The 8,864-nt window shown below is 39.4% G+C and overlaps 1 long non-coding RNA gene across 1 annotated transcript; it reads right to left on the reverse strand.

Moving 5' to 3' along the window:
* Positions 1-1,455: 1,455 nt before the first annotated feature.
* On the reverse strand, positions 1,456-5,497 carry LOC135464024 (uncharacterized). The gene is made up of 4 exons (XR_010443660.1): positions 5,427-5,497; positions 4,855-5,060; positions 2,094-2,184; positions 1,456-1,548 (listed from the first exon to the last, which is right to left on the reverse strand). It is a non-coding gene; the product is annotated as an uncharacterized LOC135464024 (long non-coding RNA).
* Between the last annotated feature and the right edge of the window lie 3,367 nt (positions 5,498-8,864).

Consider the following 8,864-nt stretch of genomic DNA (forward strand, 5'->3'; position numbering starts at 1 on the left):
GTTAAAGGGATAAATGAACTTTGTTCCCCAAAGAAGACACGAGATTATGGAATTATGTGATAATTATTTATTTACATGTATTTCTTTATTTATTTGATTCTTGTATTGATTTATTTATTTGATTGATGTTTTACGCCATACTCAAGAATATTTCATTTATACGACGGCGGCCAGCATTACGGTGGGAGGAAACTGGACAGAGCCCGGGCAAAACCCACGACCATCCGCAGGCTGCTGACTGACCTTCCCACTTAAGGCCGAAGAGGAAGTCAGCATGAGCTAGACTTGAACTCACGGCGACCGCATTGGTGAGAGGGTCCTGGGTCTTTACGCTGCGCTAGCGCGCTAACGAACTGAGCCAAGGAGGCCCCTGATTCTTGTAAAAATGTGTGCAATAATTATATGTTTATGTCTTAATGAGTACATTTTGTCTTTTCCTTATAATAGTGTTACATGAACCATACATTACCTTTTCCCAGTAGGGGAAAACGTTCCCAAGATAAACATAATAAGGCAGAATATTATTAAATCTGTGTAGCCATATGTCTTAATATACCTTACGATCTAGTCCTCTGTATCAGGCATATTCTGTTTCCATATAAAGGCATATGTCTTAATATACCTTACGGTCTAGTCCTCTGTATCAGGCATATTCTGTTTCCATGCAGAGGCATATGTCTTAATATACCTTACGGTCTAGTCCTCTGTATCAGGCATATTCTGTTTCCATGCAGAGGCATATGTCTTAATATACCTTACGATCTAGTCCTCTGTATCAGGCATATTCTGTTTCCATGCAGAGGCATATGTCTTAATATACCTTACGGTGTAGTCCTCTGTATCAGGCATATTCTGTTTCCATTCAGAGGCATATGTCTTAATATACATATACTGTCAGTTTCCTCTCACCATGATGCTGAGTGAAATATTCTTGAGTACGGCGTAAAACATCAATCAAATAAATTTAAAAAATGAATAAATAATCATTGTATAAACAAACAGCTAGTTGATGGTCACAGCGTACTGTATGAACGATTTCGACATGAACCAGATAAACGTTGTCCTTCGCCTTGCAACCTCTCCACGCAAAATGACGGGTACCGTCAGTGCCCGCAAGTTAGGAACCCAAGGAAAAAAGGATTTGGTAGTATTATTTTCGTTTCATAGCCATTTAATAACAGTGGGAAGCCTTTTGATGCAATTAATACAGAATTCTTCAATTTCTCCACAGCCATGACATCTGGCTCTTGTATCTGGCAGTAGGGGTGTACCAAGCAAACGGAAAGACGTGCACATTATCTTAATTTTGTGTTGTACCTTTCTTCGGGCAAGAAGCATATTTATGGCGCAGTTTAAACAAGAACTCACAGCTGTTGTTCGTCAGACAGACGTAAACATAGATAAGAGTCGAGCAATTACTGCGAATAACTTTTATTTATTCATAATCTTGAGTATGACGAACAAATCGCATTTGAACTGATTCTACTGTAAAATGGCGATCACGTCTTCACGGACACATAATTACTCACAAGATTTCACAGGGCCACTCTGAAAGTAAACAAATGCGAAAATTCTCTAATTTGGCTGAAAGCTTGTTCTTTCGCCTCGCTTTGTTAGTCAAAGTGCATTTAAGATGCATTTTGTAATTAACTGGTCAAACATCCATGAAAAGGAATACGAACACGTTATTTTTAAATCATTACTCTTATACAGTTTTATTGATGAAAGGACAGCAACCTGTGCATGGTGTTGGGTTTCCCCCTGGGCTCTTCCCGGTTTCCTCACACCGTTATGTTGGCCGATATTGTGTGAAATATTTCTGAGTACGTCGTAAAACACCAATAGAATAAATAAATAGATAAATTACTGATGAAAGGTATTACCAATGTAATTTGTAGAAATCTTAGAATTTGTTTTGGCCATTTCATGGAAAATTGTGCATAATCTTGAATTTACGCAACACTGGCTAATGATAAAACAAAACTAAAGGCTGTGTAATGTATAGTCAGTTATTCGAATTGTCCAGTCCCCGCTTCAGGAGGTTTATATTATGTAGGCCCCACGTGTACGTAAATTTGGCTTTCCTACCTTACCTGGTGTCTTTAAATCGAAGGAAGGTCATCACAGCCATTTCCGCCACACATCACAGTGTCCAGGTCCACGTTGTATACGGAGCAGGTAAAGCTGGAAAGATATCAAAATACGCTCTTATTATCGCACTGCTGTCCTTTTATAATACCTGTGCTTACCGCGCATATAGCTGAGACAACGCTTTGGCGATCAGCACTAAGAGGTTGAAGCAAGGAAACAGGACTACTTTGCCCGGTGTTAGTATAATGTGCCTGCTGTCTTAGGCATGGCAATTGAGTGGCAGCAGCACACACCTAATAACACACAGCTATTACTAGTCTATTCAGTCCGGCCTTAGCTGTGGGGTGTCGTAAAACACCAATCAGATAAATAAATAAATGCGGTCTCCATAGGGTCTCCGGGATGAAAATTGCACTTCAGACCTTAGGGCAAGCTGGTCGTAAAAGGCGACTAACCAATACCTCACCGATGTGGGCTCTGTATTCACGATGGCGTGTCTAATGTTTCAGGGGTTTAACAGTGGTTTAACATGGACACATAAATAAAAAAAAAATAAATATAAGCCACAAACAAATTTTGGGGGCAAACAGGAAATGTTGTCACAGTCGATTAGCCACACAATGATCCTCGTATATTAAGACACACAGTCGGCAGAGAAATTATGAACCGTTAACTAGTCAGTTCCAGAGCATGTAACTGTTCAGATACCGTTTAAAATCTAAGTGATGCAAATGGGCTTAAATTTCTATTTTATTTTATTTTTTTATTTGGGAATGATCAAGAGGTATAAACCCAGGAATAGACAACACGAAAACTATATACATGTGAAGCTACAAGCTACCGATTGGATAACATAAGCATAGACACAGATAAAAGAGAGAGAACAAGGGATACAATTTATTAAAATTTATTAATATTTATTAATATTATTTATTAAAGATGTATCAAAAAATTACCAGAACGGAATAAAATCTGAAAAATTGCTAAAAACGACAGGAATAATAACAGATATAAATAGAATTATCTAAAATATAATTTGTCACTCGATTTAAAAAATGTATTCTGAGATAAAAATATCTGTACCTGTGGAAATTAAGAATGAATTACAAGTTTCTTGTGCCCCGTGACAGTGTTGATACGAGCACCAGGAACTAAAAACAAATGTTGACGATGGTACTTTCGACTGGGAGGATAAAATTGAATTTGTGATAAAATGTACGCTGAATTAAAACGGATATTTAGATCGTTGTGTAAAAAAGAAATGTCTAAAAATTGCCGCCGCTTGTCTAAAGTAGATAAAGAGAAATACTTACAGGCGCCAACATATCCTAGTGAGTTAAAATTAACATTGATCTTGAAATTAAACACAGATATTTTATAAAACTTTTTTGCATCCGTTCTCTTTTTGACTTTAATGTTTTGGTATAAGGTGACCATACGACAAAGTCATACTCTAGCTTTGATCAAACTAGAGATACATATAAACTTGAGAGACTAGGAGAGTCAACTGAGTTAAATTCATTACAAGATCTTTTTATGGATCCAATCATCAAGAACCGTAAAGCAAATATTGTTGACATGGCTGTTAAAATTCATATCAAATTTTGAGATAACACCAAAGAATAACATTTAAGGAATACCCAACAAAACGGCTATTTTTTGTTAGAAAATGTAATTCCGAAAAACTTGCTAATATTAAGGAACATGAGGCAAGTATCTTACCACAACTTGATTCGCACAATATTCTCCTTTAAGAATTAACAGTCACGCTCAGTAATTATCTGCTTATTCAGTTTGTACTCATCATGATAAATTGAGATTAAACCATTTGGGAGGTCTATGATGTACAGAGTAAAAAACAATGGACCCAGGTTTGACCCTTAAGGAACTCCTGATAAAACAGGAGTTTGTATAAATATAAAACGATTGACAAGGACAGAGCGCCTCCGTAAACAAAGGTAAAAACTTTAACTATGGCGGCCTTTAGTTTGTGCAGAAGAAATTAAGGATGTAATTAATAGAATCAACAACTTTAGAAAAGTTACAGATATATATACTATCAGTTTGCGTTTTTCTATTCAAAGATTGGCTGATTTTATGCACAGACTCGTCTAGATTGGTTGATGTTGAGAGGCCGGGAAAAATCCGAGCTGATCATCACTAATACAGTGATATAATATAATATTAATATAATATTCAAACACCTTACAGAACAGGGGCAATATCGAGATAAGTTTATAGTGTTGAGCCAAGTGTTTATCGCCTTTTCAAAAATAGGTATCACATTGGCCGCTTTAAAAATGCATGGGGATACACTAGACTTTATTTATTATAAATAAAGGACAATGGCTACGCTAATTGTTCAGCGCATTCTTTCAATATGACCCCAGAAATATTGTCAGGGCCACATGCCTTTTTGGGATCGATGCTTCATAGCTCAATATGCAGATTTCATTCAGCTGTTATCACAAATGAGGATAGAGTATCCTTTATACTGTTGGAAAAATCGGGTGGATGAGTCGGTTCAGAAAACAGTGAAAGATTTCTGAAATAGGGTCATGTTATTTATACTGCAAATTGCAAATTTCTAGCTGTCGCGATTTTAGATTTACAGACCAATGAAATTAAGTAACTTCAAAGCATTAATTTTTAATTATATCTTAAAAAGATGATAGCCGCGAGTATTTTGCTCTTACATTTCAAACAGCTGCGATTTGCAGTTATACAGAGAAACGAAAACCACTGTACGAAAAGTCTACTCACAGGATCCAGTCCATGCAGGACAGGCCCTGTGGCGGTAGGAAAAATGGCGTACATTGACAATTTTGCCAGCCGGAGTAAAGACGACATGACACCACGTCAAAGCACTGGAATGGGTCGCATGTGGTGCCCGGGGGACAGGAAGTCACAGACACCAAACATAAGCCCAGGATCAAGGTAAACCTTAGGACCATGCTGGAAAGCCGTCTCTGTGAATAAACAACGTTTTCATAGAGTCTATATACATTTTGTAATGTGTATAAGGTATTGTATTCAAATTTATTTTGAAAATGTATTACATAATCTGAAATAAATTTTTAGTTTGTCGAAGTTTTCCATTATTTGTACTTGAACAATTTTACTAAGATTTTGTCAAGGAATTACCGTTGCTATTCTTTCAAAGAAATAAACAATGTGATTTATGAATACAAGTTGATAACCCAGGTACGATTTACGAAGACATTAGTTCACAACGCTTTGCATAAGAGTATGGCAAAGTTTGCGAAAAGCTTTGTGAAAATATATGGCCCAGGATGTCTACAAGAAACTTCGTGTAATAAACAAGCAGGACTTACCAGTGTACGGAATCCTTTTCAGGTACGGCAATGTCACTACAAGTGAGTCAAGTCTGCTAAATCAGTCAGGTTATGTGTGGACGTGTCTGATGTCAAGTAAGTATTTACACAACCTCTCCCATCAGTAGGGAATAAATTTCAGGAATAAAACATCCGTTACTGACATACTGACAGCACTGACAATAAATGTTCATTGATTGGCTGAATGGTGACATTTCACACGTGGTTGACTTGGCTCACTGTTCATGACCGCGTGACCCAGTTCATCTCTGAGATGGGATATCGTTTTTATTATTGAGCGCTTTTCCAGAGGGTGACATAATTTAGATAAATAATAATTCATGTTAGTTAGAAACTAGAGGACACGGTGGCGTATTTCCGACCTTCTCCTGTCACAGATATCTTGATCTTACTATATCTTTATCTACACTTACTTGTTATTGGTCAATTTTTGTCTCACTACATAGAGCTCACCCAACGTTCAGTGAATATGTAGGGGTGAAAAAAAAGTTACATACAATTAAGCACTAAAACATCATTTAAACATGTGCATGCACATCACTATCAGATGTCTGATTAAGTCACCAATGTCAGTGGTCACGTCAACTCCACACTGACCAGTGTCAGGTGTCTGGCCAGCTCTACACTCTCCACTGCCAGGTGTCTGATGAACTCTAAACTCACCACAGGCAGGTAGGCCCATTTGGCCAGCTCTACACTCTCCACTGTCAGGTGTCTGGCCAGCTCTACATTCACCACTCTCAGATGCCTGATTAACTCTACACTCACCACCGTCAGGTGTGTGGTCAGGTCTACACTCACCACTGTCAGGTGTGTGGTCAACTCTACACTCACCGCTGCCAGGTGTCTGGTCAGCTCTACACTCACTGACTTCTAGAATTAGGGCGAGTAGACATATACATTAAGCCTGCCACAATGTTTCCTAATCGAACGCTGCTCACGTTTACAAATTATCAGGTAACACACACACCTTTGCTACATCGTTATGTAACATACATCAAACCGAGAGGTGTAAGTAAGGGGTCATACCAACGGACAGGCCAGACAGGCTGGTTGTGAATGATTTATGCAATGGTGTTTATTGGAGGACACTTCCGGTCGCTGTGATTGTACTACAAGACAGATATAACTGTAAACATGAGTATACTGCTTAAGCTGTGATGTTCAGCCATCTTGTATAAGGTTGCTGTAGGAAAAAGAGCTTATGACCACAAACTTAACCTGCACCAGTTAGCTGGTTCAGGTTAAGTCTGAACCTAGAGTAACTGGTCGTGTCAGCTTGTGGGGTTACAGATTTCAGCTTAAGACCCATTACTCGGCATTCGACTGAACACAGGTTGTTGTAATGTCACGTAATCCATGTGCACCCTTCATGTGCTTTTGTTTACTGGTATGTCATACTTCACAACATCACGTAACAAAGCCGGCAAAATAAACAGTCAAGTCTCCTGCACGAACGCTCGTTGTTACTCGATCAGTGATAATAGGCCTAACATAACATGGTGGCAACGGTGTTGCACTATAAACGGACAGTGGACAGCGGTGCATAGTGGAATGAACTTTTCACTGAAGATTTAACCACAGGGCTTTTAAAATGCACGTTTGCCGGTAAAATGGCGGAAGAAAACCACAACAACGACAACATCCCGTTCGGAACCAGCCAAATATCCCCACCCGAGAAGTTTTTCATCAAGCCAGAAGAATGTATCAAATGGATTCCGCGGTTTGAAAGCTCTAGAAAAGCAACCGGGTTGGTCATCAGATCATGCGAGACACATGTAAATAACTTGATTTATTCTATGGGAGAAGATGCGGGAGATATCGTGAGTTCGCTAAATGTGACAGCTGAATAAATGTCTGATTGAGAGACAGTAAAACAGAAATTTGAGGGCCATTTGGTGATAAAGAAGAATGTGATCTTTGAAAGAACTAAATTCAAGCTGAGACATCAGAAACTAGATCACATCACATCACAGAGGTATTCAGTTTTCGCAGAGTACTGTGAATATGGAGCTCTTATAGACCAGTTTATTCTGGGCCAAATTGTGATTGGTATCAAGGATAAATCCTTGTCTGAGAAATTACAGCTGGACGCAGAACTGACACAGGAGAAAGCAATAACCCCAGTCAGGCAAATAGAAACTGTCAAGAAACAACAGGACATTTTCCAACCTAGTTCTTCAGTAGACAGAGTATACTGGGGTCAAAATAAAGGAAAACAACACTACCAAAAAGGAAAGCAGAAATCAAGTAAAAATAAGTCGCACACACAGCATTAAGACAGTAAACCGAAATTGTAGCCTGTGTCTAGGCTAACCTCACTCAAGAGCGAAGTGCCCAGCTCGTGATGCAACTTGCAACATTTGTATGAAACGAGGCCACTATGGCAAAGCATGTTTCAATCGTAAAGCAAGGTCACAGAGTGCACTACATGAAGTGAATGCAGTTAGCAACTGTACGAGTGACAACCAACTGGGCTAGATACCAATTCAGTGTACTAAAGTTTCAGAAGTGTAAGAGTCAGCTGCTGAAGGCCTTGAAGAAGTTGAGGACAGCACCGATGATGCCTTGGTGTCTTGAAGCTGTCCTGAATCGTCTTGAGAAAGCTCGTATAACCCTCAGCAAGGACAAATGCCAATTCAGCGTCACAGATTCGCTAGGGCACAAGATCAGTGAGAATGGAATAATACCAGATCCCGCAAAGATCAGAAGCATTCAAGAGATGCCTCTCCCAAGGAATGTTCAAGAAGATCGAATGTTTCTGGGCATGGTTAACCACCTAGGAAGGTTCACTGATCACCTCACAGACAAAACCAAACCGATCAGAGAGTTACTTCAATCCAATACAGTCTAGGTATGGGAGTAGACTCAACAAAGTGCCTCAACAAATCAAGACTGAAATGACGAAAGCCCCAGTGTTAGTTTTGTATGACACAAACCGAGAAGCAAAGATCTAAGCAGATGCTTCATCTTACGGCCTTGGTAGCATACTGTCACAAAGATAGAACGACGACACATGGCGCCCAGTGTGTTTCATGTCACGCTCACTCACACCAACAGAAATAAGATACGCACAGATTGAGATGGAAGCTCCAGCCTTGACAAGGGCCTGTGAAAGGATCATTGACGTAATAATCGTGAAGTCAGTCACAGCTGAAACGGACCAGAAGCCACCGGTGCCACTTTTGACAAACCGCACTCTAGATCTTCCTCCACGGATACAACGTTACCGAATGAGGCTGATGAGATTTGATTTCAAGGCAATCAACCACGTACCCGGAAAGGCAAGCTCTCGTGTGTCCAAAACCAAAACCCAGACCAAACTTCCACAATCAGCAGCGTAGAAATGGAAGCATACGTAGAGAACATAATGTTGGCTATACCGATATCAGACACAAAACTTCAGATGATCCGGGA

The sequence above is a fragment of the Liolophura sinensis genome, chromosome 1, assembly GCF_032854445.1.
Source record: "Liolophura sinensis isolate JHLJ2023 chromosome 1, CUHK_Ljap_v2, whole genome shotgun sequence".
NCBI lineage: Eukaryota > Metazoa > Mollusca > Polyplacophora > Chitonida > Chitonidae > Liolophura > Liolophura sinensis.